General features: G+C 41.9%; 1 protein-coding gene across 1 annotated transcript in view; it reads right to left on the minus strand.

Moving 5' to 3' along the window:
• Positions 1-2,041: 2,041 nt before the first annotated feature.
• AMER3 (APC membrane recruitment protein 3) overlaps positions 2,042-23,738 on the minus strand; it is a 123,431-nt gene continuing 101,734 nt past the window's right edge. Inside the window, exon 3 of the mRNA XM_078666836.1 lies at positions 2,042-4,277. The gene's annotated coding sequence lies outside the window, so the exon portion shown is untranslated. The remainder of the gene's footprint in view (positions 4,278-23,738) is intronic.

Below are 23,738 nucleotides of genomic sequence, written 5' to 3' on the forward strand. Positions count from 1 at the left end.
CTAATAACAGGAATAAATCGAGTCACTTCACTAGATGAAAATTTGTAGTGCGCGATCAGGCAAAGAGACCGTGGTATAACACAAAAGGGCATTTATTGCTCCAAAAATCCTGTGTTACACGTTTTGGCCATGCAGCTGCATTGCTCTCACACAGAGTGACAAAGAAGGGAGACTTACATGTACATACTGCAAATATAGAAATAGGACTAGAACGCCAAGTGACATGGTAATTGCAGTGGCCATCTTGTAACTGTTATAGGCACATACAAAACAACTCATGTACTACTGCAATGTCAAAAGTAAAATACAAAAACTTTGTAGAGACAACCCCACAGTGAGCATTGTTGATACCTAGCCCAATAGGATAGAACAATCCTTCAAAACATAAGCAGAAGATTGCTACTTGTGTATTTGAATGCAAAATGCAATGAAAAAAAGGGGAGTCTGCTGCAAGGAAAAAACTGCCAGTGCAGAGCCCTGGTAGGAGGCGACTGAGGGTGGAAAATAATGGTAGCGACATAGTGATTGTGAACCACCTCAAGGTCAGGACATGTGCCAGAGGGCATGACTCAGACGTGTACTCACACTAGTGGTGTAAGTGTATCAGTGGTTTGCAGTCAAAATCAGGACAAGCCTATGTACTTTGTGTTGCTCTGAAAAGAAAAAATCAGTACACATAAACAATGATCCCAAAGAACCCAACATAACATAACAGTGTCCCACGTTCAAAGGAAAGAAAAAATATTTGAACCAAATGGGGAGTTCCTTATCTGGTCAGTGCAGAACATCAAGTGGATGTTTTCCCAAAGAAAAGGGTAGGGAGCCAGGAAAAAATCACCAGACCAATTCGAGGGTCCCTTCCTTTCCTCCTGTAAGAAACAGACAAAATGACAGGTAAGTACTGGTTGTGATAACCAGAATACGACGTAATGTTGCACAAGATCTCAGTAATTATATCTAGAATATGTTAGACCATTCAACCAAAATGGAAAGGTACAACTTGTAGTGCGCCCTACAAACTTTATCTAGTGTGATATTTAGTTACCGGCCAGCTCCGCCTGTCAGCGCGCCACCTTCACCGGGTCTCCGGTTACCGGAAGAAGCATTTTGCCTTAAGCATATATATATATATACACACACACACACACACACACACACACACACACAATCTCACACACACACACACACACACACATATAGATAGATAGATAGATAGATAGATAGATAGATAGATAGATAGATATGTGTGTGTGTGTGTGTGTGTATTTCCTATTATTTTCCTTAAAATGCACTGGATCTCTCAATTTCCCAAGGAAATGTTTAAACTGTCTGTAGACATCACTTAAGATCAGGGCTGGACTGGCCATAGCGAGCACCGTGCAATCCCCCGGTGCGCCTCATGGGTGGGGGTCGCTTTTGGGCCCCTGGGGGCAGTTTTTATTACAGGGCCGATTTCGCAGCATAGCTGCAAAATCGGCCCTGTAACAAAACCGGCCCGGGCTAAGAGCTCGGCGGCACCTCCAACCCCCCCGAGTGGGAAGGGGGGGTGGGGGTCGGCCCAGCACTTTGCCAGGGCCGGTTGTGGTTCCCAGTCGGGCCCTGCTTAAAATGGCTGCTGATATAGCTGGAATGCATAAACTAATAGGAATACACTTGGATGTCAAAATCCAGCCAAAACCAAAACCAGGCTTGAAGCGTAGGGTGACCTGCTCCTCTCTTGAGAAGGATTTCCCCTTGCTCCTTCTATAAGGCACGCTCACAGAAAAGAGATTCCTCTCAGGTGGTCCGGCCCACCAGCCATAGCAGGGAAACACCCACTGCGCTGGACACTTCCTGCTCACGCTCCTTCATTTCAGGCAATCCTAGAACAGCACAGACAGCTCTTGAGGGATGGTGCTCAACATTCAGCGCACCCGACTTCACTCTGACAATACACTCCGTTTTCTTACTGCAAGTGACACTCACAGGTCACTTCACTCATTGCCACAAAAGTATGTGGTAATGCAGGTAGATTTGAATGAAGATATCACACGGTCTTGTATGTAGCGGGAGTATCTTTATTCAACCTCTGATCTCCACGACTCATATAGTAATAATATCAAATGTCACATTCAACTGTCAACCCATAGAACCCCTATGACATGAATATTCCGAGCACAAGTATAGTAACCAATTGGTGCACAGGATTGAACAAAGGGTAGGAGAAAGAGAGGGAGGGTATATGGAAATGGGAAAGGAAGAGCAAAGAGGATAGACTGTGATATGTACATATGTATTAAAACAGTAGACAGTAGAACATAGTTAGCAACTTCCGGAATAGCTCAAGAAGCAGCCTCACTGTGGCCCCCCGAAATGAGCAAAGTGGTCCGCTGCAAACAACAATCTCTGAGGTGCGTCCTAGTCTGTGGACAGACACGAGCATGGTATATGGGGGAGGGCTCTGAGGTGCCAATTTTCATCTACACCAGAACTACCAATATGAAAAATTTGCAATATGATATACAACACATGAATATTATGAAGGCTTAGCACAAGTTCCAATATTCTGAAGAACAGCCATTCATACTCAGCTAATAAAATAATACAAAACAAAATTACAATTAGCTTTCAGAACTGATGGAATCAGTCATTAACAAAAGATATGCAGTTGCAGTAAAAGAACTGGCAATGTTATGCAGTTACAGTGAAATAATAGCTGATACTGGCTAATATTGCGCAGTGCAAATTAAATTTCAACAAATAGCATCTATTCAAGATAATCAAGGTGTTGATGTCACTTGTTTTGAAATAGCTACAGTATTTAAATACAAATTCCATGCTTATTATTGTTCTATAATGTTGTACATGCTTATAATGAAAAGAGATACAGTGCTTAAGTTTAATTTAACACATTTCTGCGAAACAGGCAGCTAGGTCACATCTACCTGTAGTGTTATATACATACATTTACTCATTCTTATTCTCAAATATTGTATCAAGCCACATTGAGGGCAATGTTGCTTCTTCATGCTGCAATTTAGGCAATGAATTCGAGAGTCCAAGTGTACCAAGGTGATAAGAGGCCGTTTGCTTTCCTTTGAATTTGTGCTGATCCACTTTCACTTCCCTCATTTCAGGAAGAAAACCTCGTCCCTGAAAGCCATTTCAACTTCAGCATCAATGGAATGGGCTATTGCCTCCAGGTGAAGGATGGCACTGCGGTAAATCCCTCACTGGCCACACCACCTATAGTTCAAGTCAAACCGAAAGAAGTTTGTTGATCGAGCCAAATGGATTGACACAATTCGAGCACACCATTCCATTTGCCCTTCCTCATTTTCAACATATTTTACTAGAATATGTACAAAAGCATAAGGCACAAGGATATCGACAGGAAGCATGCAACATTGCCTGCTGAGGAAGACCAACTAGCCAAAGTGTGCTTGTAAATACAGATTGAACTATCTTTCTGTCATTTCCGCCTTTTCTTGTTGTTGTTCACCCTACCAAGGTCAACTAAGAGAGAACTTGAAGAAGAACAACTATTGCACAAACAAACAAGCAGGGGAGTTGACACGTTTCAGAACTGCAATCTGATTCTCTGTGGCGTGCATTGTTCTGCCAGTGTCTGCACTGATTAATCATATTAAATAGGGGCCAAATGTATTATTCACTGTCAATGAAATACTGCCTAATCATTTATACAAGAAAACCACATTTTACTGCCATATGACCGTATTGGGAGTTTTTACCAGGTCACTCTTTTCATAATACTGGTAGTTATAGACAGTACAGCATGTTAAGTTGACCAAACTTCTGTTTTCTCAGGAAATGATGCCTTTCTATTTCAAACAAGTCTGCCCAGCAACAGTACATTCCAATAATGTCAGTAGGTAGCGGTTAACAAAGGAGTACCTTTGTGGGATTGAACATGAGTTTTAATTCCAGGAAAAAAAGAAAATATATTTATACTTTAAAATATATGTGTGGATGTGCATTTTTATACTTACTCGCTTTGTTAGAAATGTCATTTTTTTGTGAGAAGACTTGTGTATTGTGTGTTTCATTTGATTGCCACATCCTTCACGGCCATTGAACCTGCCAAAACAGCTGTCTTTTCTCTTATTTTCAGGGAAGCTTGTTGATTTTCTGCTGTTCTTTCATACAGCTCGAGGTGCCAAACTGTAACTTTCCCAATGTGCACCTTCGCTGCAAACCATATATTGAGAGCCTGTTTTTTTAAATATGCAGTTCTGTCCTTCCCATAGTTGCTGTCATCGTAGCTTCTGCCAATAGCTCTGTAGGTAGGGTGACAAAAACATGTTTACAAACCTCAGATTTATATCTCGCTCGACACGGCTACCATTTTGAATATCATGGATTAACCAAAGAGTTTTACAAATGTACTGTGATTTTCATAACCTATTATTGTACCATTGGTGATAAAGCCACGTGCTTTTTAATCCTCACTTCATGTTTAAGTGCAAGAAAAATTGTCTTTTTGCTTACACACAAAAAGTAGACATGTAAGATATTAAAGGAAAAAGGCACTTCCTGTGATCGAGTAAACCCTAAGACAGGCTCCCGTCTCTGTTCAGTTTCAATAAAGCTAAGTGTGGGTAATTACTGTGTCTAGGTGAGGTTTGCTTTTGAGTTGGACTCCATTTTATCAGAATTTCCCGTCTTCACCCTAAGATTGCCATTTTAGATGGAGACTACTAACGAGTATTTAAAGCCTCAAATTAAACTCAACATATTATAAAGAATGAATAATTAAAACTACACCTGTTAAGAAGCTACATTTGAATATATATATATATATAGTCGCCAGTAGGTAGTTATAGTTAGGACCTAGTTTCCATAGGAAATCCGCAACATTCTATTGGGAATAACTTTGGCGCCGGTTGAGGAATTTGTGTGTAAATTTCCAAAATTTAGGCCAGCTCCGCTCCGCTCCTTCCCTGGAAGTTTCGGGGGGATTCCTCATGATGGGGCCGAGAAAAAAGGGGGTCCCAAACCCCTTTTTTCCCCATGTTAATTTCCATAGGACGTTCAGACACGGCTACAGCCCGAACCGCTGAATGGAATTACACCAAACTTTGCAAAATTGTAGGGACTGGTATGCAGATGTGCCTTTTCTATATTTGGTTAAAATCGCTCCAGTAGTTTTTATGAAAAGTAACTTCAAAAACACATATATATCTATATGTGCGCTTTGAGCGCTTACAGGTACGCGTACCGGGGAGCACACCCGGCTCGCCACGGAAGTGCGTGAGTGGAAAGCTGATTGGCTCTCGGGTGTCTGTCAACATTCCAAACAGTCCAGAGAGTCCGCCATCTTGTGTCTCGGTAGAATCGAGACACAAGAGGTGAAAAAAAAAGGGGGAAATGATTAAAAGGGGGCAGGGTAGACACCCCCTGACCCCCTAGGTTTTCTGAGGGGGGCCTAGAAGGACCATGAAGGGCAAAACAAATATATATATATTTTTAAAATTTTCGCGGGGTAAGCGCTGTTTGCGTTTCCTTGTACGCTTGCCGGTACGCGTACCCTGAGCGCACCACGGGGAAAAACAGTGAAAAAAATTAGAGTAAAAAAAGAAGTTAGAGTGCTTAGAGGTAGGGTAGCTCTGAAAAGAGCTGTTGTGTTATGTGGGTGTTTTGTGTACCTACAAGTAGGTACCGATGCAGAGTCTAAAATTCAAGAGGAAGACTCTATTCCCCTCATTTGTAAAATGTACACCATCTCTCCTATAGATGCCTTGCATGTTGTAACGCAAGTTGTTGTGGTATATAGAACCCATACCATAGTCTCTGAGGAAAGCAGAAACAGATTTATTCACATGTTTCCTTGCTTTCTCAATCTGTGGACAAAATTGGTTGGACCAGTTCCATTTTTGCCTTTGGCATATATTAAAATATACCAAGGCAGTTTTTGGAAAAAGTGACATCAATTGCCCAAAGGTGTCCTTTAAAAGCATTTCCAGACCTACTCCAGTCAAAGTGCCCAGGTCATTGCCACCAGTGCACAATTATGAGGTCAGGGTGTGGTAGATGCATAAAGGATTTTACCAATGGTATCAATTGGTGACACCTCAATCCTCTCTGGCCAATCCACATAATATCCACATTTGGTAAATCAAGTTTGGGAATACCTCTGTTTGCTGCATTCTTTTCACTCCAGTGAACAAAGCTATGACCCACAATCCAGACTTTAGGCATCTTGAAGGTAGATGTGGTTGTATTCACATGAGTTGTGGAAATGAAATGGCAGCTTGAAAGTAGGAGTTATGAAAAAAAAGTGGTTGAGATTCAGTGCACTTGAAAAAGAAGAAATGATTGGTGGTTTCTTAAAATTCTCCACTGAAAATTAGGATGCATGCTTGTGTTTTTTGAAAGAAGTAATTCTAATGGTTGGGAAAAAGTCATTGAAAGAAACATTGCACAGGATAAGCTGCTATATTGAGAAGTCAAACACCATTGCTGGGTTCATTTGCAACATAGTAACATGAACTTTTCACCTGTGTGCTCAGTTAGGTGGGAGACACCATGGTAACAGGCTGAATGAGCACTGGGGGATGGGTGAATATTATGTGAGTTTGAAAGCGTTGAAATGTAGAACCAATTAAAATGTTAGCTTGGTTTTGAAATAGTGTGGGAAGAATTTTGATTGGTTAAGTCCAGGGATATGTGTGAAGAATTACAGGGAATCAGGGCCATTTGTGGTTGCAGTGTCTGAGGTGCATTTCAGAGATTCTGCTTAAGAAAATCTGGTGTGTGTGACTGACACTGTTCTAAATCTTCAAAAGCATTTTTAAAGGTGAGTAATGGTTCATTTAATATAGATAGGGTGCTGTATGCACTATGGGGAAGATTAAGAAGCATATTAGGCTTCTTTATTCTTGCATTGTGTGTTTTTTTGTAATGCTGGTAAAAAATGTAATGGTGCTTATTGCAAATGTATTTTGGAAATGAGTCAGGGTTTTGCCTTGTAATGTAGTGGTAATTTAAATGGGATGTACTCTGTGTCTAAAACGATTTACTATGCTAAATGTTTTTGGGTAAAATGTATGGCTTTAACATTTTTAACAAGGATCACACTGAGTGTCTGTGTGAAATAAGGAATTATATTTTCACCTTTTTCTATAATGTCACCTGTGTCTCCTCACAGTTTGCATCTTTTAGCTTGTAGGGTACTGTTTCTTTTTGCATTGTGTCTCATGTCTCTATGTAATGCTGGCAAAACAATGAATGGTGCATATTGGAAATGTATTTTGGAAATGAGTCAGGTTTCTGCTTGTAATGTAGTGGTCATTGATATGGGCTGTGCTCTGTCTTAAACGAATTACTATGCTAAATGTTTATTGAAAAAATGTATGACTTTAACATTTTTGACAAGGATCACACTGAGTGTCTGTGTGAAATAAGGAATTATATTTGCACCTTTTTCTATAAAGTCACCTGTGTCTCCTCACAGTTTGCATCTCTTAGCTTATCTCACTCTGTGCCTGCCCCATCTCTCTCTTTGTGTGTGTCATTTCTCTCTTTGCGTGTCTCATCTCACTCTGTGCCTGTGTCTCATCTCACTCTGTGCCTGTGTCTCATCTCACTCTGTGCCTGTCTCTCATCTCACTCTGTGCCTGTCTCTCATCTCACTGTGTGCCTGCCCCATCTCTCTCTTTGTGTGTCTCATCTCACTCTGTGCCTGTGTCTCATCTCACTCTGTGCCTGTGTCTCATCTCACTCTGTGCCTGTGTCTCATCTCACTCTGTGCCTGCCCCATCTCTCTCTTTGTGTGTGTCATCTCTCTCTTTGTGCGTCTCATCTCACTCTGTGCCTGTGTCTCATCTCACTCTGTGCCTGTGTCTCATCTCACTCTGTGCCTGTCTCTCATCTCACTCTGTGCCTGCCCCATCTCTCTCTTTGTGTGTGTCATTTCTCTCTTTGCGTGTCTCATCTCACTCTGTGCCTGTGTCTCATCTCACTCTGTGCCTGTGTCTCATCTCACTCTGTGCCTGTGTCTCATTTCTCTCTTTGCGCGTCTCATCTCACTCTGTGCCTGTGTCTCAACTCACTCTGTGCCTGTGTCTCATTTCTCTCTTTGTGTGTGTCATCTCACTCTGTGCCTGTGTGTCATTTCTCTCTTTGTGTGTCTCATCTCACTCTGTGCCTGTGTCTCATCTCACTCTGTGCCTGTGTCTCATTTCTCTCTTTGTGTGTGTCATTTCTTTTAGCTTGTAGGGTACTGCTTCTATTTGCATTGTGTCTCATGTTTCTATGTAATGCTGGCAAAAAAATAAATGGTCTCATCTCACTCTGTGCCTGCCCCATCTCTCTCTTTACACACAAAGAGAGAGATGGGGCAGGCACAGAGTGAGATGAGACACAGGCACAGAGTGAGATGAGACACAGGCACAGAGTGAGATGTCACACGCAAAGAGAGAGATGACACACACAAAGAGTGAGATGAGACACAGGCACAGAGTGAGATGTCACACGCAAAGAGAGAGATGACACACACAAAGAGTGAGATGAGACACAGGCACAGAGTGAGATGTCACACGCAAAGAGAGAGATGACACACAAAGAGTGAGATAAACACAGAAAGAGTGAGATGAGACACAGGCACAGAGTGAGATGAGACACGCAAAGAGAGAAAGGACACACACAAAGAGACAGATGGGGCAGGCACAGAGTGAAATGAGACACAGGCACAGAGTGAGATGAGACACAGGCACAGAGTGAGATGAGACACACAAAGAGAGAAATGACACACACAAAGAGAGATGGGGCAGGCACAGAGTGAGATGAAGGTTAATCAAAAAGGGCCACCTCACAATGGGTGGGTGTATATCCGGATGTCATGGGAATACACCTTCTTTGTTAAAATACCCCTCACACACCAAAAGGGCCCTTGGTGTCATGCTTCATCATCGGGGTCTTCCCGTCCCGCTGCGGGGCGGGGCAGTGCTGCGACAAGCGGATACGCTGGAGCACCTTTAGGTGGAGGTGCTATGTGTTGGGAGTGAGTGTCAGTGGGGTCAGGAGTGATATAAGTGTGAGTCGTTAAAAAATACCTGGCCTAGTGGAAAAAAGAAATTTTATTAAACACTGGCTGGTATTATTAAAAGAAAAGTGAAGCGGAGAGATGGAGCAGATTAATGGGCTCTCTCTCCTATGTGGGTCAACATGTTTCGAGGCGCTAGGCCTCTTCGTCAGGACCTAGGGGAAGATCCCCCTGTCACTCACTAGTGTTTCTCCACAGAGGTAGAAAAAGTGTATATACAAAAAAAGTGAAAAACGATGAACTATGTGTGTAACTACAATTAATAATTACGACACATTTATGCTACCACACTAATAATGTAGTATGCCTGCAAGATAAGAAAAACTTATTATAATTGCGCCGATCCCAAAGTGCGCTTAACTCTAAGTCACCTGTAAGGGAGAAAGAGACACACAAACATATATACCAGTTTGGAAATGTTGGGATCATGCGTAAGCAGTGAAGGATATTAAAGCACATCCTGAGAAAACACACAGTCACGCACAGAAATGTTACACATAGGGGATGTTAATAGCCAGGGGTGGTGGTATTCAAATGCATACTTATCATTGGAGGAGTCAATGCCTCATGAGCCAGCTTAAGACAGAAGGGTAAGGTGGGGTCCCAACTGCAGAGGGGAAGAAGAGGGAGTGCATTGTAATTCTGTCCCATCAGATGTTTTCCAAGTATCACCAGGTAAGGGTGTGGCTGGGATACAAGGTTCATCCTATTGAAACGGCTATGCCGTACTTACTGAGCCCCTCGCACGCTCGTGCTTCCTCCTTCATCTGCGGCTTCCGTGGATGTGAGGGAGGCTGAGGGCGGCGAGTTTTTATAGAGTAGAGTAATTGATTAATTGTTCAATTGAGTCAGGAAAGCCCGCCGAAATAACAAAGGCCCAAAAGGTAAGTAATGCGGGCGGCCATATTAGAATGGTAGGTGGACCCACCCCCCGCACCTTTTGATGCAGTTACGGTCGTGGGTTATTGGATCGGGTGCCCGGATACTAACAGGCTTAGACTTATCTCTTAAGTCCGTTGTAGCTCCTTGCTCGGCAGACTAAGGTTCGAATTAAATCAGCCCGCAACCGCGCTGTGAGGCACAGTGCATTCTACTCAAACACGGCGCATGCGCCGCATTGCTCGCTCTGCGCGCATGTGCGTAGAACTGACGCTGTAGTCGGTGCGCATGCGCACATCTTCCCCGGTTGTAGTGTTCAAGGAAGACACGCGTCTGTGGGGCTAGGGAACCAGCAATACTGCAAAGTAAAGTCATATTATGGCTGGAAAAGTATTAGGATTGTAAATGCTGATTGCTGAGCCGAATTTATACTGTTAAACATACATTTTCAGTTTATGGGAGAGGTAGAACCTTGGAAGAATTTATACTAAAAGGCAGGAGCCAATTGCTTGCTGTAGTTTATACAAAAATGTACATTCCAGTTCATGGAGGCAAAATGTGCTGACATTTTTGTTGTTGTCCTATTGCAGCGTACATTGCTGCGGTGTTCACCCATTCGAATCTTCACGGGTCTGCTGGTCATGCCCACATACTCTTTGTTGCAGGGACATGTGATTAGGTACACCACATTGCGGCTATTGCAATTAGTGAAGGCTCGCTGTTCCCATGTAGACTGGTTGGAGAATGTGATACTTCTGCTCTTCTGCGTGTATTGGCAAGATACACATGCACCACATGGGTGGTGTCCACTGCAACAAAGAGTATGTGGGCATGACCAGCAGACCCGTGAAGATTCGAATGGGTGAACACCGCAGCAATGTACGCTGCAATAGGACAACAACAAAAATGTCAGCACATTTTGCCACCGTAGGACATAGTGTCCATGACCTGAAATGGACAGTCATCGAGGCTTTTTCCAACGATAGGGATCTTCTATCTAAAGAACAACGCTGGGTGTACCGTTTGGGAACACACCGCACAGGCCTGAATGACGACATTCCGTGGTCCCAACTTAATACCTAGGGGCTGCTGGGTGATATACACCGTAAGCAACTGACTCCTGTTTTTTCAGTATAATGTTTTTCAGTATAAATCTTCCTAGGTTCTACCTCTCCCAGTCCTCCATGAACTGGAATGTACATTTTTGTATAAACTACAGCAAGCAATTGGCTCCTGCCTTTTAGTATAAATTCTTCCAAGGTTCTACCTCTCCCATAAACTGAAAATGTATGTTTAACAGTATAAATTCGGCTCAGCAATCAGCATTTACAATCCTAATACTTTTCCAGCCATAATATGACTTTACTTTGCAGTATTGCTGGTTCCCTAGCCCCACAGACGCGTGTCTTCCTTGAACACTACAACCGGGGAAGATGTGCGCATGCGCACCAACTACAGCGTCAGTTCTACGCACATGCGCGCAGAGCGAGCAATCCGGCGCATGCGCCGTGTTTGAGTAGAATGCACTGTGCCTCACAGCGCGGTTGCGGGCTGATTTAATTCGAACCTTAGTCTGCCGAGCAAGGAGCTACAACGGACTTAAGAGATAAGTCTAAGCCTGTTAGTATCCGGGCACCCGATCCAATAACCCACGACCGTAACTGCATCAATAGGTGCGGGGGTGGGTCCACCTACCATTCTAATATGGCCGCCCGCATTACTTACCTTTTGGGCCTTTGTTATTTCGGCGGGCTTTCCTGACTCAATTGAACAATTAATCAATTACTCTACTCTATAAAAACTCGCCGCCCTCAGCCTCCCTCACATCCACGGAAGCCGCAGACGAAGGAGGAAGCACGAGCGTGCGAGGGGCTCAGTAAGTACGGCATAGCCGTTTCAATAGGATGAACCTTGTATCCCAGCCACACCCTTACCTGGTGATACTTGGAAAACATCTGATGGGACAGAATTACAATGCACTCCCTCTTCTTCCCCTCTGCAGTTGGGACCCCACCTTACCCTTCTGTCTTAAGCTGGCTCATGAGGCATTGACTCCTCCAATGATAAGTATGCATTTGAATACCACCACCCCTGGCTATTAACATCCCCTATGTGTAACATTTCTGTGTGTGACTGTGTGTTTTCTCAGGATGTGCTTTAATATCCTTCACTGCTTACGCATGATCCTAACATTTCCAAACTGGTATATATGTTTGTGTGTCTCTTTCTCCCTTACAGGTGACTTAGATTTAAGCGCACTTTGGGATCGGCGCAATTATAATACGTTTTTCTTATCTTGCAGGCATACTACATTATTAGTGTGGTAGCATAAATGTGTCGTAATTATTAATTGTAGTTACACACATAGTTAATCGTTTTTCACTTTTTTTGTATATACACTTTTTCTACCTCTGTGGAGAAACACTAGTGAGTGACAGGGGGATCTTCCCCTAGGTCCTGACGAAGAGGCCTAGCGCCTCGAAACATGTTGACCCACATAGGAGAGAGAGCCCATTAATCTGCTCCATCTCTCCGCTTCACTTTTCTTTTAATAATACCAGCCTGTGTTTAATAAAATTTCTTTTTTCCACTAGGCCAGGTATTTTTTAACGACTCACACTTATATCACTCCTGACCCCACTGACACTCACTCCCAACACATAGCATCTCCACCTAAAGGTGCTCCAGCGTATCCGCTTGTCGCAGCACTGCCCCGCCCCGCAGCGGGACGGGAAGACCCCGATGATGAAGCATGACACCAAGGGCCCTTTTAGTGTGTGAGGGGTATTTTAACAAAGAAGGTGTATTCCCATGACATCCGGATATACACCCACCCATTGTGAGGTGGCCCTTTTTGATTAACCTAAATCCCTGACAAGAGGAGGACGTGCCCACCTCGGTGCCCACCGGCATCACCTCTTCACTCCCCCTTTTTGATTTCCTTAGACAGAGTGAGATGAGACACACAAAGAGAGAAATGACACACACAAAGTGTGAGATGAGACACAGGCACAGAGTGAGATGTCACACGCAAAGAGGGAAATGACACACACAAAGAGTGAGATGAGACATAGGCACAGAGTGAGATGTCACACGCAAAGAGAGAGATGACACACACAAAGAGTGAGATGAGACACAGGCACAGAGTGACATGTCAAACGCAAAGAGAGAGATGACACACACAATGAGTGAGATGAGACACAGGCACAGAGTGAGATGTCACACGCAAAGAGAGAGAGATGACACACACAAAGCGAGAGATGGGGCAGGCACAGAGTGAGATGAGACACGCAAAGAGAGAAATGACACACAGGCACAGAGTGAGATGAGACACAGGCACAGAGTGAGATGAGACACAGGCACAGAGTGAGTTGAGACACGCAAAGAGAGAAATGACACATACAAAGAGTTAGATGAGACACAGGCACAGAGTGAGATGAGACACAGGCAAAGAGAGAGATGACACACACAAAAAGAGAGATGGGGCAGGCACGGAGTGAGATGAGACACACAAAGAGAGAAATGACACACACAACGAGAGAGACGGGGCAGGCACAGAGTGAGATGAGAGACAGGCACAGAGTGAGATGAGACACCGGCACAGAGTGAGATGAGACACGCAAAGAGAGAAATGACACACAGGCACAGAGTGAGATGTGACACGCAAAGAGAGAAATGACACACACATAGAGAGAGATGGGGCAGGCACAGAGTGAGATGAGACACAGGCACAGAGTGAAATGAGACACAGGCACAGAGTGAGATGAGACACAGGCACAGAGTGAGATGAGACACACAAAGAGAGAAATGACACACACAAAGAGAGAGATGGGGCAGGCACACAGTGAGATGAGAGACAGGCACAGAGTGAGATGAGACACAGGCACAGAGTGAGATGAGACACGCAAAGAGAGAAATGACACACACAAAGAGAGAGATGGGGCAGGCACAGAGTGAGATGAGACACAGGCACAGAGTGAGATGAGACACAGGCACAGAGTGAGATGAGACACAGGCACAGAGTGAGATGAGACACGCAAAGAGAGAAATGACACACACAAAGAGAGAGATGGGGCAGGCACAGAGTGAGATGAGACACAGGCACAGAGTGAGATGAGACACAGGCACAGAGTGAGATGAGACACGCAAAGAGAGAAATGACACACACAAAGAGAGAGATGGGGCAGGCACAGAGTGAGATGAGACACAGGCACAGAGTGAGATGAGACACAAGCACAGAGTGAGATGAGACACAGGCACAGAGTGAGATGAGACACGCAAAGAGAGAAATGACACACACAAAGAGAGAGATGGGGCAGGCACAGAGTGAGATGAGACACAGGCACAGAGTGAGATGAGACACAGGCACAGAGTGAGATGAGACACAGGCACAGAGTGAGATGAGACACGCAAAGAGAGAAATGACACACACAAAGAGAGAGATGGGGCAGGCACAGAGTGAGATGACACACAGGCACAGAGTGAGATGAGACACAGGCACAGATTGTGATGAGACACGCAAAGAGAGCAATAACACACAAAGAGAGCGATGGGGCAGGCACAGAGTGAGATGAGACACAGGCACAGAGTGAGATGAGACACAGGCACAGAGTGAGATGAGACACGCAAAGAGAGAAATGACACACAGGCACAGAGTGAGATGAGACACGCAAAGAGAGAAATGACACGCACAAAGAGAGAGATGGGGCAGGCACAGAGTGAGATGAGACACAGGCACAGAGTGAAATGAGACACAGGCACAGAGTGAGATGAGACACAGGCACAGAGTGAGATGAGACACAGGCACAGAGTGAGATGAGACACACAAAGAGAGAAATGACACACACAAAGAGAGAGATGGGGCAGGCACAGAGTGAGATGAGAGACAGGCACAGAGTGAGATGAGACACAGGCACAGAGTGAGATGAGACACAGGCACAGAGTGAGATGAGACACACAAAGAGAGAAATGACAAACACAAAGAGAGAGATGGGGCAGGCACAGAGTGAGATGAGACACAGGCACAGAGTGAACTGAGACACAGGCACAGAGTGGGATGAGACACAGGCACAGAGTGAGATGACACACACAAAGAGAGAGATGACACACACAAAGAGAGAGATGGGGCAGGCACAGAGTGAGATGTCACACGCAAAGAGAGAGATGACACACACAAAGAGAGAGATGGGGCAGGCACAGAGTGAGATGAGACACGCAAAGAGAGAGATGACATACACAAAGAGAGAGATGGGGCAGGCACAGAGTGAGATGAGACACGCAAAGAGAGAAATGAGACACACAAAGAGAGAAATGGGGCAGGCACAGAGTGAGATGAGACACGCAAAGAGAGAAATGACACACACAAAGAGAGAGATGGGGCAAGCACAGAGTGAGATGTCACATGCAAAGAGAGAGATGACACACACAAAGAGAGAGATGGGGCAGGCACAGAGTGAGATGAGACACGCAAAGAGAAAAATGACACACACAAAGAGAGAGATGACACACACAAAGAGAGAGATGGGGCAGTGCCTGTGTCTCATCTCACTCTTCACTATACTTTTCTTTTTCTTGTAAAAAGCAGTCTTCTTTTTATAAATCTTAATATTTTTTAATAAATTTAAAACAATTCTGTTATAAAACATTCGTCTACGAATGTCAATAAATTGATTTCTCCTTCTATTACTATAGACAATATCATCTCCTTCTACAGGTCTAACATTTTTTGGGGCGCTCTGTTTTTTCCTTGTATTTACAGATGATTTTTTTTCTTTGAAACAATAGCCGTTTTAAGAATTTGCATAGCATCAGCTTGGCTAGATCCTATAGCCCCCTCATATCAACAGTGGTTTTCAAGACTGTTAGCAATCTTTAATCTAGAAATGGCAATATATAAAACTAAAGGTAGGAAGCGCAGGATAAAAGGGCTAAAAATCTGGTCACCTTTAATAGAATGGTCTGAATCCCAGTGACTTATATAATAACAATCTGGCTGTAATGATTTAGCTGTAATGTGTACCTATCTAACCTAATGTTTATTTGTCTTTGAATAACCATTTGTTAATTCATTTATTTACCTTTTTCTTTTAATATATATATGCTTTAGGATTTCCTTTTGTTTCACATTTGACCTGCCCGATCGGGGGGGGGGGGGTGTTGTTTTATGTGTTGTATTGTCTTTTTTGTACAAAATCTAATAAAGATATGTAAAAAATAAAAAAAATAAACAATATCCAGATGTTTTTTACATTGCGTTAATTTCCTAAAAAACTCCTTTGTTTGCTTACCAGGAGCATTCTTTTTTTCACTGAAGATTGTGTTTTGGATGAATCTTCTAATTGTGTTTTCTTGGCCAATAAAGCATGTTTGTAACTTTTTCTTCTTTCCTTCGTCGGCATATTCTTTTATCTTTCTATAGATGATTACAATCTGTGGTAAAAAAGAAATAACATATTATAGACCACTACTAACATACTACATAGCAATTACAATAAGTGAACCATATAAACACTAGTTTACAACATAAGTAAGTTTATAGCACAGCAACTGTGTCACAGCAACAGTGCAGTACAGTTTCATTATTAATCTCACTGTCTGCCTGCACCATCTCACTCTTTGCGTGTATAATCTCACTCTCTGCCTGCACCATCCCTCTCTTTGTGTGTGTCATCTCTCTCTTTGCGTGTGTCATCTCTCTCTCTGTCTGTGCCATTTGTCTTAGCGTGTGTCATCTCACTCTCTGCCTGTGCCATCTCTCTCCTTGCGTGTGTTCCTCACTCTCTGCCTGCGCTATCTCTATCTTTACGTGTGCCATCTCACTCTCTCCCTGCGCCATCTCTCTCTTTGCGTGTGTCATCTCGCTCTGTTTCTGCCCCATCACAGGCACAGAGTGAGATGAGACACAGGCACAGAGTGAGATGAGACACAGGCACAGAGTGAGATGAGACACAGGCACAGAGTGAGATGAGACACAGGCACAGTGTGAGATGAGACACAGGGACAGAGTGAGATGTCACACGCAAAGATAGAGATAACACACACAAAGAGAGAGATGACACACACAAAGAGAGAGATGGGGCAGGCACAGAGTGAGATGTCACACGCAAAGAGAGAGATGACACACAAAGAGAGAGATGGGGCAGGCACAGAGTGAGATGAGACACGCAAAGAGAGAGATGACATACACAAAGAGAGAGATGGGGCAGGGACAGAGTGAGATGAGACACGCAAAGAGAGAAATGACACACACAAAGAGAGAGATGGGGCAGGCACAGAGTGAGATGAGACACGCAAAGAGAGAAATGACACACACAAAGAGAGAGATGGGGCAGGCACAGAGTGGGATGTCACACATGAAGAGAGAGATGACACACACAAAGAGAGAGATGACACACACAAAGAGAGAGATGGGGCAGGCACAGAGTGAGATGAGACACGCAAAGAGAAAAATGACACACACAAAGAGAGAGATGACACACACAAAGAGAGAGATGGGGCATAAACAGAGCGAGATGACACACACAAAGAGAGAGATGGCGCAGGGAAAGAGTGAGATGGCACATGGAAAGAGAGAGATAGCGCAGGCAGAGAGTGAGATGACACACGCAAGGAGAGAGATGGCGCAGGCAGAGAGTGAGATGACACACACTAAGACAAATGGCACAGGCAGAGAGAGAGATGACACACGCAAAGAGAGAGATGACACACACATAGAGAGGGATGGTGCAGGCAGAGAGTGAGATGACACACGCAAAGAGTGAGATGGTGCAGGCAGACAGTGAGATTAATAATGAAACTGTACTGCACTGTTGCTGTGACACAGTTGCTGTGCTATAAACTTACTTATGTTGTAAACTAGTGTTTATATGGTTCACTTATTGTAATTGCTATGTAGTATGTTAGTAGTGGTCTATAATATGTTATTTTTTCTTTACCACAGATTGTAATCATCTATAGAAAGATACAAGAATATGCCGACGAAGGAAAGATGAAGAAAAAGTTACAAACATGCTTCATTAGACAAGAAAACACAATTAGAAGATTCATCCAAAACACAATCTTCAGTGAGAAAAAAGAATGCTCCTGGTAAGCAAACAAATGAGTTTCTTAGGAAATTAACGCAATGTAAAAAACATCTGGATATTGTTTCAAAGAAAAAAAATTCATCTGTAAATACAAGGAAAAAGCAGAGCGCCCCATAAAAATGTTAGACCTGTAGAAGGAGATGATATTGTCTACAGTAATAGAAGGAGAAATCAATTTATTGACACCCATAGACGAATGTTTTATAACAGAGTTGTTTTAAATGTATTAAAAAATGTTAAGATTTATAAAAAGAAGACTGCTTTTTACAAGAAAAAGAAAAGTATAGTGAAGATTGTGGATCAGGCTTTTGAAGTGAAAAAAAAATATTCAGTTTAGTAATCAATAGAATTCGTACACTAGATAAGGTAATCAATGTTTTTAAATCAAAATGTAAGTGGGAAAGAGTAATTAATGGGACTAATTTTTGTGATGTTTTTTCTGGAGAATGGAAGCATAGTTCAAGTTGTGAGCCATTTTTTAATGAAGAGAGTTACTTGCAGGATAATGATTTGGTGCATGCAGTTGACACCAGTGGTCGAGCATATGAGGTGAAGGACGGTTGTCCGGTTGAAAAAGAAAAAATTGTGCCTAGAAATGCAGAAGAGGTTTTGGCTGATGAAGTTTTAGGGAGATGTCCTAAGGCTCCAGTGTATACTTGGAATTGTAGTAGTATTTGTAGTGTGCGACAGGATTCAATTGATTTGTTTCTCAATTTCTTACGGACATATACTAAGAAAAGTCTGAAACAAAAGATGAAAATGTTGCAAGAGTTAGATCCTTGCAGAGTGAGAGAAAAAACAGGTTTACATGGCCATTCACTGGCTTGTCTTTCAAGAAAAGTATGTCAGAGTGTTTTTCACCATTTTAGGATGTTAGCAGTGCATCATAATAAAGTGAGGAAATTAGTGAGAAGGTTGTATTATGCAAAAAGTCCAGCACTTAAGCTAAAACAGTTAAACAGTGCTCTTTTGCATGGATCTGAATTAGATGTGAAGAACATTTGTGTAGAAATTGAGTTTTGTTATTTGGGTGAAAAAGAGGACAGTGTAGAAACTGATACAGTAATAGAAGGTAATGTGGAAGAGAATGTACAGATTTCAAGTACAGAAACATTTGACCATGAAATTACCAAGTTTAAGGTCAATTCAAGTGAAAGGCCTAATTTTTCTTGTGTGTGTTGTCGACAAACTCATTATAAGAATCAGACTAGGTTAGTTGATTTATATGTAAAAAGTGAAATGGAAAATAATAATGACTGCAAGGATTTTGCAACTTATTTGTTGATAGAAAATTGTTTTGATTTGGGTTCTGATCAACGTATTTGTAAATATTGTTATAATAAATTAAATGAAAACAGAATGCCTGCTAGAGCTGTTCATAATCTGGACTGGGTAGACATTCCTTCTGAATTGATGGATTTAAATACCTATGAGTCTATTCTGATTCAATGTGTGCATCCTTTTCAGGCTATTGTTCGCATTGAGCCTAAGACAGGGAAATTGCCTCCTTCAGATTTACAGAGAGGATTAAAGGGAAGAGTTGTTTATTTGCCTCTAGATTTTAAGAAAAATATTGATGCAATTGGTGTAGAAAAAGTAGAAGAGGAACCTCTGGTTATTCTAGTTAATGGTGTTCCGACAAAGAGTAAGAAAATCTGGCAAGAATTTGTGGATGTTAGGAAAGTCAAAAAGGCAACGTTGTATTTGGTAAAAAACAATCACTACTACAAAAATGTACATGTTGGAGAAGAGGACACAACTGTAGAAGAGGACAGTGATTTCTCAGCTGGGCAAATTGAAAAAGTTGATGTCTCTAGAAGTGAAGAAATATATGAACATTATAGTGTTCATCCTTTGCATTCTAAAGAAGTAATGGGGAATGCTATTGACTTGTTTCAAATGAAAGAAGCAAAAGGAAGTCCCATTAGTGTATGGGAAGAAAGTTTAGAAGCTCGTTGTTTTCCTCAGTTATTTCCAACAGGTCAAGGTGGACGATATGACGACCGACCTGTTCAAATTCCTGCATCTGAATATCGGACTTTAAGATTATATGCAGAAGTTCCAAGGTTTCGTCAATGCATTCCATATTTGTTTCATCTAATGTTTGAGAGTGACTTGTCTGGACTTTCTTATGCAGTGAACCTTATACTGAAAAGTGGAGTACATTTGCAAAATGTTTCGGCAAGGGACTTTATGGATAAAGTCAAACTGCAAGACAGTATTTTGGAATCTCACCTAATTAATCTCATGGCATGTCACGTGGTACTAACGAGTATTGGTACCGTCGTCATGGGGAATTGAAATGTATGCTAATAAACTTAGGAACTCCTACATGGTTCCTGACTCTTAGCTGTGCTGAGTATGCTTGGGAAGACTTACTTCAATTTCTACGAGAGGCAAATGCAAACATTGAAAATATAGAATACAAGACACCTGGAGAACTGTGCTCTTTGGAGTCAGTTAATTTATGCAGGTATTTCAATCATAGGTTTGAAGCTATGATGTCTTTTATCACAAACAAAAAAAATCCTCCGCTTGGAGAGGTTTTGGATTTCTTTTGGAGAAAGGAGTATTAAGCAAGAGGTGCTCCTCACATACATATGCTGCTATGGATCAAAGATGCACCCAAATTTGGAACAGATTCGGATGACACAGTGATGAGTTTCATTGAACAGTATTCTACATGTGCTGTTCCGAAAAGTACAGAAGAAAACAATTTAAGACATCAAGTTTTACGCTTTCAAACCCATCGTTGTGGAAAATACTGTCGTCGAAAGTTCAAATCTAAGGACAAGTTCTACACAAAATGTCGTTTTGGATTTCCACGACCAGTAATATCTAAAGGAAGAGTGAATAATTTTATGTCTTCTCTGCGACATACTGTGACAAGAAAATCACCGGAAAATACATACAACTTAAGAAGAAATGAAGAGTCCAAATACATAAATGACTACAACCCAGTCATTTTGTCCATGTGGAATGCTTACATGGATATTCAATATGTTGCTGACAACTCTATTGCTGTGGCTTGATATGTGACGTCTTACATCACAAAATCAGAAAAGACGGAACTGAAGGAAATGTGGGAGGAAATTTCACATGAAAAGAGTCTAAGTAAGAAATTGTACAGTTACAGTCTGAAGATGTTGTCGTATCGAGAAATTGGAGCATATGAATGTTCTGATCGGTTATCATCAGGAAGTCTATATGCCAAATCTAGAACAATCATTTGGGTGAGTCTAGGTCTTGCTGCAACACGAAACCGAGTTTTGAATTCTGTACAAGAAATTGAGTATTTGGCGGAGAAAGAACCAAACAGTACAGATATTTTGAAGACAAACATGTTGGATACATACTATCCAAATAGAAGTAGTCATCTTGAGAACATTTGTCTCTATGAAGTTCTGCAAAGCTATACTTTTAAGAGGAACGTCACAGAAGATATCAATAAAGGAGTATATGCTGTAATTGGATGTGAAGGATGACTGGTGAAAGAAAGAAAAGGCCATTTGATTAATCATCGAAAATTGAGTTGCGAATCTCCTGACAAAAGGGAATTTTACTATTTAGCTCTTTTGCAACTCTTTAAGCCATGGCGTACAGAAGAGGAACTACTTGGAGATTTTCTCAGTTATGAAGATTCCTTCAATGCAACCAAGGATACCATAGAATGTCCTGTTTTTTCAAATTATCTGCAAATGTTGAACGAGGAAATACAGCAAAAAGCTACAATTGCAGCAGAGATTGCTAGAGACAGTCCTCAAGACAGTCAGAGTTCTGCTTCATTGAGTCAGGATCCACTAGGAGGACCAATTATTCAAAATGAAGCTGCCACTGCCATGGATGAAGTGGAAAGAGCCATGGAACAAGCTCAGGAGGATGTAGTTAACTTAGAAGATTTGGAAAAAGAACTAAATGTTGAGCAGAAACAAATATATGACGAAGTCACAGAACAGATTGAGCATGATTTATGTCATGAGAAAAAAGAGTGCTCATGTACGTCATTTATGCCTTTCTGACTGTACGTGAGTGGAGAAGCAGGAACTGGAAAAAGTTTTCTGATTAAAGCAATTGCAACTTATCTGCAGAAAAGAAAGGAGTCATCGCTGTCGCTGTGTTGTTACCGCTCCAACTGGGTTGGCAGCACATAACATTAAAGGGATTACTTTACATCGTTTATTGATGCTGCCAGTAGAGCATGATAATAAATTACAATACCACAAGCTATCTGGAGAAGCTTGTTGTAAAGTTTCCAGAGTCCTAAAGAAAATGAAACTTCTTATCATTGATGAGGTAAGCATGGTATCAAATGTAATGCTTGCTTTTGTGCATTTAAGAATGCAAGAAATTCTTAAAACAGAGTATGATGTGTTATTTGGAGGCAAACACATCATTGTTTTTGGAGATCTACTGCAGCTAACTCCAGTGAAAGGACAACCAGTGTTTAAAATGCTTACGCATGAAGATACCAGGAAGTGCCTAGGAAGCATTGGAAATGTTAATATATGGTTAAATTTCAAATATGCAGAACTGCTTCAAAATATGAGACAGGCAAAGGATGAAGATTATAAAAATATTCTACAAGATGTAAGAATTGGAAAAGTAAGTGAGCATGGCAAAGAAGCTTTACATGCACGATTAATTTCAAATTTGTTTCCAAACAAAAATATTCTGGAGAAGTGTGGCTCACTGGTTAGAGGAGGCAGACCCTGAAGCAGAGGTCAGACCCGGGACCAGGGTTCAATTCCCGACGCGGCAGGGTCTTGAGCCCAAATATCCACGGACTCGATAATTCTCGTTTCGGTGCCTACTCGAATTACGGGTTCACACTCTGCAGCTCTGGGCATTAGCCTGCTTAATATCCACTCCGGCCCCCCCACGGCGGGATGCCTGGCTATCACCTTGGGGATGCCCATTACGGGTATCTCAGAGGGAAAAAGCCAGGACGGGTTCCCAAGGCAAGCGCCGAGATGCCTACGGGTAATCGAGCGCTATATAAGACCGCATAATAATAATAATAAATAATAATTCTCCCAGAGAATATTTTTAAGAAAATTGCTGAAAACAAATCTGTGATATGCTTGATGCCAACTCTGCAAGAATGTTCAATCTTCAACAACAAAATGTTAAAGTTAGAAAATCAAGAGATTGTGAAACTGGAAGCTATTGATAAAATAGAGCATGAAGGAGCAACTATTATTTTGTCAGAAAAGTTGAAATCAAAATTGGATTCTTTAGAGAAGACAATATCTAAAACTGCTGGTTTGGAAAAGATTCTGTATGCATGTTTTAATTGTCGTATAATTTTACGTCGGAATTTACATGTGGAAAGAGGTTTAGTAAATGGAGCAATGGGTCATGTTGTTGATTTTGTGAATTACCGAAATAGAGATGGAATTGAATTTTTTTAAATTAAATTTGATGGAATTGAAGAAGTACAACAAATCAGTCGTTGTTCTGCTCGATTTTTGCTTGTGAAAGATTTATATGTCCGCCGAAAACAGTTTCCTGTTTCTTTGGCATATGCGGTGACTATTCATAAATCTCAAGGTTTAAGTGTAGATAATGCTTTGGTGAATATTGGAAGTTCTGTGTTCAAGGAGGGTATGGCATATGTTGCTTTATCTCGAGTCAGAACTTTATCTGGATTGTACTTGATTGATTTTGATGAGACAAAGATTAGTGCAGATCTAAATCGTGTAAAAGAATATAATAGGTTAAGAAGAGAGTAT

This window comes from Lissotriton helveticus, chromosome 11 (genome assembly GCF_964261635.1).
Source record: "Lissotriton helveticus chromosome 11, aLisHel1.1, whole genome shotgun sequence".
NCBI classification, from domain to species: Eukaryota; Metazoa; Chordata; class Amphibia; order Caudata; family Salamandridae; genus Lissotriton; species Lissotriton helveticus.